We start from the raw sequence: 9059 nt of genomic DNA, 5'->3' as shown, positions 1-9059 counted from the left end.
GTACAGTCTGGTTCCTTTCCTCCACCATCTCTCCTGTCCAATTCATCGTTGTCCCTCGGGCCAGCATTAATTTTCTAAAACACAAATCTGTTATTGGCACCCTTTACATTAATTGTTTTCAATGACTTCCTGTGATAAATGACTCTCTGTGATAAATGACTCTCTGTGATAAATTCAGAAGTCTTGTCATTATGTATCAGATCCTTAATTAGTTATTTCCTTGTCTACATTTCTCTGGCTGTCTGTCCATCTCCCTCAAGATCCACAAATTTTAAACATCTGTTCTCCCAAAATACCGTGTTCATTTTTTATTGGTGTGTAACAAATTACCAGAAATTTCACAATTTAAAGTGACAAAATCTATGATCTCACAGTTTCTGTGAATTAAGACTCTGGCATATTCTAGTTGGGTCCTCTACACAGGGTCTCATCAAGGTGAAATCAAGGTGTCAGCCATCTGCATCCTTGTATGGAAGCTTAACTAGGAAGAAATTCAGTTCCAAACTCCTTCAGGTTGTTTATAGACTCTGTCTCCTTGCAGCCATATGACTGAGGTAACTGTTTTATTACTAGCTGTTTTTAGGGGCCACTACAACTAGGGGCCATTCTCAGCTCCTAGAGCTGGTTCTCAGATCCCTACCACAGGCCCTATCCACAATGTGGCAATTTGTTCATTCAAGGCCAGCAGGAGAATCTCCTTCTTTTTGAACCTCTTAACCATTTTTAAGGACTCGCCTGATTAGGTCAGACCCATCAAAATAACATCTATTTTGAGTAACACAAAGTCAACTAAGGACCTTAATTCCATTTGTAAAATCTCCTTTGCCATATAACACAGCATAATCATGTGAGTGATATTCCATCATATTCACAGGCATGTCTTGGTCACAGTCAAAGGAAGGGATTCCACTGGGTGTGTTCAGCAGGGGTGGGAATCTTGGGGGCCATCTTAGAATTCCACTGCCTTACTCAACATACTCTTGCAATACTCTATGCTTTTTCATATACTGTTCTTTCTTTCTATTATATCAATTTCTCCATTATCAATTTGGAAAACTTCTCATTAGCTTTTAAGAACAACTTCAAATATTACTTATCCATTAAGACAAATCAGTTTTTTCTTTCTCTTTACTTCCATTGCACTATCTGTATCATGTTTCCGCTTTCCCAGCAGAACTGAAGTATTTTCAAGCGTGTGAACTACCTTTTACTTGTCTTTGCTTCCCCAACTCAGACATGTGTTAAGTTCTTAATAAATATATGTTGAGTGGATTAATACGTCTTTTTGATGTGCAGTAAAGCCACGATAATCTCATGGGCTGTTGAAGTGAGTAGAGCTTTTGACCACATAGCAAGTGTCCTCAGACAGACATTCTTAAGCCAGCTTTTCATTGGTTTTGTTTTGCTTTTGGTTTTCCCTCTCCCTTCGTATTATCAGATTATCAAATGTCACTGCTTCTTGGAGTCAAAAACTTGGCTATAAAACTGATTCTCCTGAATTGTTGCATCCAAACTGATGTGAACCAGGAAACAAACTAATTAAATACGCTAGAATTAAAGACAAAGTATAAGTATAATGGGCTTTCGTTGATTGTGAGAGCGTCATTTTCATGGGTGTAGTGTATGACCTTTGGCACAGAGATGCAAAATCAATTTTGACTATTTTTGTAGGCATTCTTCAGGTACTTGGAAACCAACTAACAGAGTTTGCTGAGTAAGTGACCTTTGAATAAGTGAGGGCCAATTTTATGTTCACAAGGTCGACCATTTAGAAAGGTAAGTTTTAATAGGAGGCAGTTAAAAGCAAGAGAACTTGTCTACCCCTTTATTGGGTCAATTATTTGCAAATGAAGGTTTTCAGTGAGCTTAACAGAAAGTCTTAAAATTGGAAAAATGAGCTCAAAATATTTCCTTCAAACTTAAATAATTTAATTCACTTGCTTTTGTTATTTCATTCATTAGGTATCCCAAGTGGAGAGATAAGAACATAAATTGTACATTTTAGGATCAGACATCAAGTCCCCAGCAGACCACAAAAAGGCAAATGTCAATGAGGCAGACCTCAGTGGAAAAAGCTATAAATTTTGAGCTGCCAAAGTCCTATACTTCCAAGGGGTACAATGGCAACTTGCCAGGAGCCTGAGGGCTACACTTAATTTGCACATAAATTTATTAAAAAATTTTTAAATTGTGAGCATGCATGCACGAGCTTAACACTGGTTTGCATGATTAACGAAAATGTCATAACTACTTTTAATAGTTATGAAAATTTCAAAATGGATAAGCTTTGTCCCCAGACCACTATTATACAAAAATGTCACCTCTGGAATTTTATAATCATTATTTTAAAATAAAGAGACTGGCAGCATTTTAGGGCTTACTCATTGGTGTTCCCGTTGCTCTGTTTAATGTAAAATATACTTCATAGATAACACTAATGACACCCCTAGAAACCAAATATAACATTCATAGCAGGTTCAAATAAGAGAAATTGTGATTCCTTCCAAATCTAGTGATAAACCTTCAGTTTTGTTTGCTCTTATTCTGAAGCCACAGCCTCTCGAAGACATCTTTATTGAATGAGTTCTTTGGGTTTTTGGTAAGTGATAGATCAGACTAGGCAAAGACTATGTACAGATAACACTGACACTGATATAGAAAAATGTTTTTGAATAACAGGTTGAGAGATGATGGAGAATACTCTGACTCAAACCTGAAGAAACATTTTCTCCTTCCTAGTTAAGTATTTAATCTTTTCTAATGAGGTGAAATTGATGGTGATTTATAGACTCATATGCCAGTGATGTCTCTATGTATTATCTATAGCTATTGCATGTCTTAACATACGTATATTTAGGTTAATAGTAGAATATTTCACAATATTACTTTAGCCCTTTTTAAATTCATATAAAGGCTTGAAAGCCTAACCATGCTAGTTTTTAATCAATGGCATCTGAACTTGAGTGAATCAAATAATACTTTACTTAGAATTTTATTCACCATCATATAGAGGCAGAGTAAGAAATATCTCTTCTTAGAGTGATTCCTATAAAGGACCTATTATTGTATAATTTTGTACAGACTGATTCCTTCAAGCTTAATCAGGATAACATAAGCAGAATACAGATCTATGTCCATACAACCTATGGTATAATGTTATGTGAACACACAATGCAATATATAGATGATGATTTGTATTATATCAATTCGTATATGTTGATATAATGATTGAATTTGTATTATGTTAAACTCTGTATATATATCTACATAGAGTATTATTGAATTGTACACCTAAAACATATATAATTTTATTAACCAATGTCACCCTAATAAATTTAATTTAAAAAAAAAGAAAAAGAAAAGATTAAATATTTTTTTAATTTCTTTGAATGAGTATTTCTGGGAACTTGGAAGTAGGATGGTGAACCATAGACAGAGTAGTTTTATAGCAAATAGACGAAAGCAATAAACTACCCTGGAAAAATGAAGATGACTATTATCATCAAAACACTCATGCCCAGGAATTCTGGATTCTGCAATGTGATTATTCTTAAGGCTTTCACCCTACTGAACTGGATCTTGAAATAAAAATTTAAAAGCCTCTAAAGATGCTTTGTGGAATGCATTGGGCAACAAGAGATGTTTACTCTGAGAGTATTTTATTGGGAAATTCAATTACTATTTGAGAATGGATCAACTTCTAAAATAAAAAATGATTTGATACTATTCATACCATCTCCTTGAAAGCTGAAAGATTTATTTTTAATGAAGTTCTAAGAGAAATGGCCATCAAATAGTAAGAGTCTCCCCATTTATTTTTCCACAATGATTTCTGTCTTTGGAATGGCCAGGGTTTCCAGGTACTGTTGGGACTTCTATGGGAATATCAGCCTTCCTACTCAGAGAGTTTCAGCAGTTGCCATTTGTCCTCTGCTTTCTGTTTAAGCACAACACTCAATATAAAACTCTCATCTAAAAATATAATGTAAGCTCGCTTGTGAGATCTCAATAAAAGTTAAACTGAACTACAAACCTTTCATACTGGCAGAGTGCACTTGGTCCTTCAGTAAACTGATCTGCCTTTTAAAATGATTTTTCCTAAACCTCCTACTTCAATGATTTCTTGTCCTCCCTCAGGGGCCATTGCTAGCAAAAGGCCATAGCAACCTTTTAGATATTTATAAACTCTGTTTGTAGATACTATAAAGCTTTTGGTGCAGTCAGCTAAATAAAGCACCAACCAGCTGCCATTCTTCCATCCTCTGAATTTGAATGAAATGTTAGTCCCTAAAGATTCCAAAAGGAACATTAAAAATAAAAGTTGTGTGCTAATAGCTAAACTGATTTTTCTAAATAATATCAAAGGTATAACACCTTTATTTCATGAAATAACATGAAGCCATTTCTTATACCAAAGTGGAATATCTTTTGCTGTGAGCTCTAATGCAGAATCCTTATGTATTTGGTCCCCCAACTCTGGAATTAGGCCCTGAAGGATAAAGGCACAAAACAGGTGGGGTATATTAAAAATCCTACTTCCAAATGTATGTCCATGGGGCCTACATTAATTTAAAATACTTATGAATATATAAGTATACTATGGATTATTTCTACATTCAGTAGTACTGAAGCTTCTATGTTCAGAATTTGCACACATAGTGCTTACCTTCAAATTGGCTTAATTGAATTAGAGTATCAGAGATGTATGTTTTCTAAGTCGATTGTTGAATTCAGTTTAGGTAATCTTGGCAGAAAGTTGCCACCTTCCAATCTTTGTTCCTCTTGGCCGAAAACAAACAAGAATGTGCTATTTCTCTAATTGAAAACCAGCAGAATCTCCCCTCCCTCCTTTTTTTCTTTTCAAGGAAGATTGTATAGTGAAGGGTTAATGTTTCAAATTCTGGCTCTGATGCTTGGTGGCTGTGCGAGCATCATGTTTTCATATATGTACTAAGTATAATAATGCTCTCCCCAAAGTATTGTTGTAAGAATAAATTGATGTATAATACCCAGAATGAATCACAAGTTTAGTTAATACTATTATTACTTTTGTTTTAATCAAGTCATGCTTGCCTGCCTAATTTTAGTCTCTCAATCAGGAATGCCTTTTCCTACTTTCTTTTTTTTTAACCAAATGATGTTCTACATAGCTTTTAAGTCTCGATCTAATTATAGCTTCCTTTCTGAGCCTTTCTTTAATGTCTCCTGATAGAATTGTTTTTTTCTTATCGGTTTCTATAGCCACCTTACAAGTATCTGTACTATTTAATTTTCACCAAAAATTTACTATATGTGAAGCACTATGGATATACAAAGAATATGACTTGATCTCTATTCTTGATATATTAAAGCCTGATATATTCCATGAATACTTCTTGATCTCCCTCACCCAACTGTGAATTGAATAAGGCAGGGCCCAAATCTTATCCATCTTTGCATAATTAGCACAGTACATGCCACATAGAAGCTTTAATAAATGTGGCTTGAATTAGATTGAATTATAGCAAAGACAGATTGTCATTTACTCTCCTCTCATGCAACTCTCTATGCGAGGTTGTGGCATCCATGTGAAAACAGGCCAAAATGGTTCTGTGGCCTGGCAGGGCACTGCACAGGGTGTGGAAGTCCTGGTTGTTTCTGGTATTGCTCTAATGTAGATGGCCATTGGCTGAACCCCCTTTTCCATCATGCTGCTCTCTAAAGAGGACAGAATATCCTTTCTTGGAATAAAATACAGTGATATTCCACCTTTTAACTTCTTTCTCTTATTTCTTCCAAATTGTATCTAGCTCTCTATGATCTAAAACAGTATTCATCATAAACTCCAAATGTAACACAAACTTTCTCTCCCACATTCTTCTATGCTCTTTTAGATCAAACCCTAGGTTCAATTTAAGTTGTGGGTAACTAAACTCTATTACTCTTTTTAAATAGGAAAGAGATGGCATTGAAACTAAATGTTTTATTTTAATTGTGAATATAAATGTTTCATCAAAACCATAAAATCTCCATGGCAGTTTCATTTTCACACACTCTCTGCCAATCCAGCAGAATAAGTAAGGAGATAAATGAATGTTAAATCACACTTTCAAAAGTGGATTCAATCAACCATTCCAATGCAAACATTCAGAGGAAGATCATCGATAAGCTTTTTGGTTTGAAATATAAATGCAACAAAGACCACCTCAAGAATGTATCATAGAGACTATTCCTTAGAGAGTTGATTAGAAAGGGAGGTCCTATGAGATCTTGGAAGTGACTGAGGGGAAAAGGAAAAGTAAAAAAAAAGAGAGAAGAAGAAAAGAATTTTTTCCATCGGAATACCAAGAGAAAGAAACAAAACCCTCTGCATTAGTTTTGAGAGATGCAAAACAAAGTATCTCAAACTGAATGGCTCAAACGACAGAAATTTGTGATCTCACAGTTCTGGAGGCTAGAAGTCTGAGATCAAGATGTCAGCAGGTTGGTTCCTTCTGAGGGCTGTGAGGAAGAATCTGCTACATGACTCTCCTCTAGCTTCTGGTGGTTTTCTGGAAAGCTCTACCATTCCTTGACATATAGAAACACCATCCTGATCTCTGGCTTCACAGGCATTCTCCTTGGGTGTCTGTGCCCAAATTTCCTCCTTTCATAAGGACACCAGTTGAACTGGATTTTGGAGTCCACCCTACTATAGTATGATCTATCTCATCTTGACTAATTACATCTGCAATGACCCTAAAATTTCAATATACAAAATTTAGAGGGGAGAGGGACACAATTCAATCCACAACAGCTTCATTTTATTATACAGAGAGTTCATGTTGTTTGCATGATTTTGAAACACACGTGGCAGTGGTGACTCAGTCCAAGAACAGGGATCCCCAGAAGTCAGGAAATTAAGAGACAAAGATGGACAGTAAAATAAATTTCAACAAAATTATCAAAACAACTGTATTGACTTTAAGAAAACCTATGTTGAAAAATCTCTACCATTTGCAGCTGTCCGTGGGTGTCTGACATACATTTACAGAACTAATTTAGTAAATAACTGAAATACTATGGCAATCTTACTTGATCTCTCAGGCTTATTTGGTTTAATTGTTATTTGTTCTTTTGTGACACAACTCTTCATTTTCTTGGTTTGCATGGCAACTCAACATATGAAGTTTCTTATAAGCAGACTAATATCACCCAAAGACTTAGTTCAGTGCCTTGGGCATTTATAATTATGATTTTTTAACTGCTATTTAAGAGCTTCTGTATCAGTTTTGACTGTATTTAGCTCTTCACAGTATAAAATCTCATTGATACTGGATTCAATATTTATGGGCTGATCTATCTCATGTAAAAAGAACTCTGGGGTAATCAGTTCAAGGTATTTTAGTGATGACAACAGGGATCTTGGCTTCTCCCATATTTCTGCTCCCCTATCCCCAACTTGCAGGTGTTGTACACCTTCTGTTGCCAATAAATATAAAATGGCTGCTATACTTCCAAGCTTTATAATATCATTCCAGATCAGAAGAGCAAAGGAGAGTGACAAAGGTCAGAAAGGCAAGGGATGTGACAGCCAAGTCCATATCTTTTGCAACCAAGACTGTAAGCACTTTCCTGGAACCCTTTATCCAGCAAATTTCCAACCTGCATCTCATTCAGACTGTGTCATATGACATTCATGACTTCATAATAGATAAAAGTAAATGCAATTATATTTCAATTCTGACCTCTCACTCTTGAATTTTCTCTTGGACTCCAGATCTGTATATCTAGCTCCACCTGGATGTCTCAGAGATAACTAATGCACCACATATTCAATCCAAACTGAATTTTTCCTTCTACTCACATTGCTCCTCCACAGATATTCTCCATTCTAGTAGACATTCTAAAACAGAATTTTTTTAAATTAAATTTATTGGGGTAACATTGGTTTATACAATTATATAATTTTCAGATGTACATTATAATTTGACATCCGTATATTCTATTGTGTGTTTACCACCCAAAGTTCAGTTTCCTTCAGCTACCATGTATTTGATCACCTTTACCTACTTCATCCTTTCCCTACCCACTATATTTGACTCCTTTTATCCCCATCTACCTCCCCTCTCCTCCCCCACCCCCTCGGGTAACGACTAGTCTATAGACCATGTCTATGAGTCTCTGTTTGTTTGTCCTGTTCCTTTGTTGCTTTTAGGTTTATATCCCACATATAAGTGATACCATGTGATTTTCAACTTTTTCTGTCTGGCTTATTTCGCTTAGCATGATTATCTCAAGTTCCATCCATATTGTCGCAAATGGCTGTATTTCATCTCTTCTTATGGCTGAGTAATATTCCACTGTATATATGTACCACACCTTCTTTAGCCAATCATCTATCATAGGACACTTCGGTTGTTTCCATGTCCTGGCCACTGTGAATAATGCTGCTATGAACATCGGTGTGCAAATATCTTTATGGATATGATTTTTTAAGTCTTCGGGGTAAATATCCAGTAGAGAAATAGATGGATCATATGATAAATCAATTCTTAGTTTTTTGAGGAACCTCCATTCTGTTTTCCATAGTGGCTATACCAATTTACAGTCCTACCAGCAATGCATAAGGGTTCCTTTTTCTCTGCATCCTCTCCAACATTTATTATTACGTGTCCTACTGATTATAGCTATTCTAACAAGTGTGAGATGGTATCTCACTGTGGTTTTGATTTGCATTTCTCTAATAGCTAGCAATGTTGAGCATCTTTTCATATGTTTTTTGGCTATTTGTATGTCCTCTGAGGAGAAGTGTTTGTTCAGATCCTCTGCCCATTTTTTGACTGGATCATTTGTTTTTTTGTTGTTATTGAGTCATATGAGTTCTTTGTATATTTTGGATATTAGACCCTTATCGGAGGCATTGCTTGCAAATATATTTTCCCATTGAGATGGTTGCCTCTTTACCTTGTTGATGATTTCTTTTGCTAAGCAGAAGTTTTTTAGTTTGATGTAGTCCCATTCATTTATTTTAGCTTTGACTTCTCTTGCCTTTGAGGTCAAATTCATAAAAACTTCTTCAAGTCCAAGGTCCTTGAGTT

This window comes from Pteropus medius, unplaced genomic scaffold, assembly GCF_902729225.1.
Source record: "Pteropus medius unplaced genomic scaffold, Ma_sr-lr_union100, whole genome shotgun sequence".
NCBI lineage: Eukaryota > Metazoa > Chordata > Mammalia > Chiroptera > Pteropodidae > Pteropus > Pteropus medius.
The sequence above is the reverse complement of the archived record's forward strand: the minus strand, read 5'-3'. Positions refer to the sequence as shown.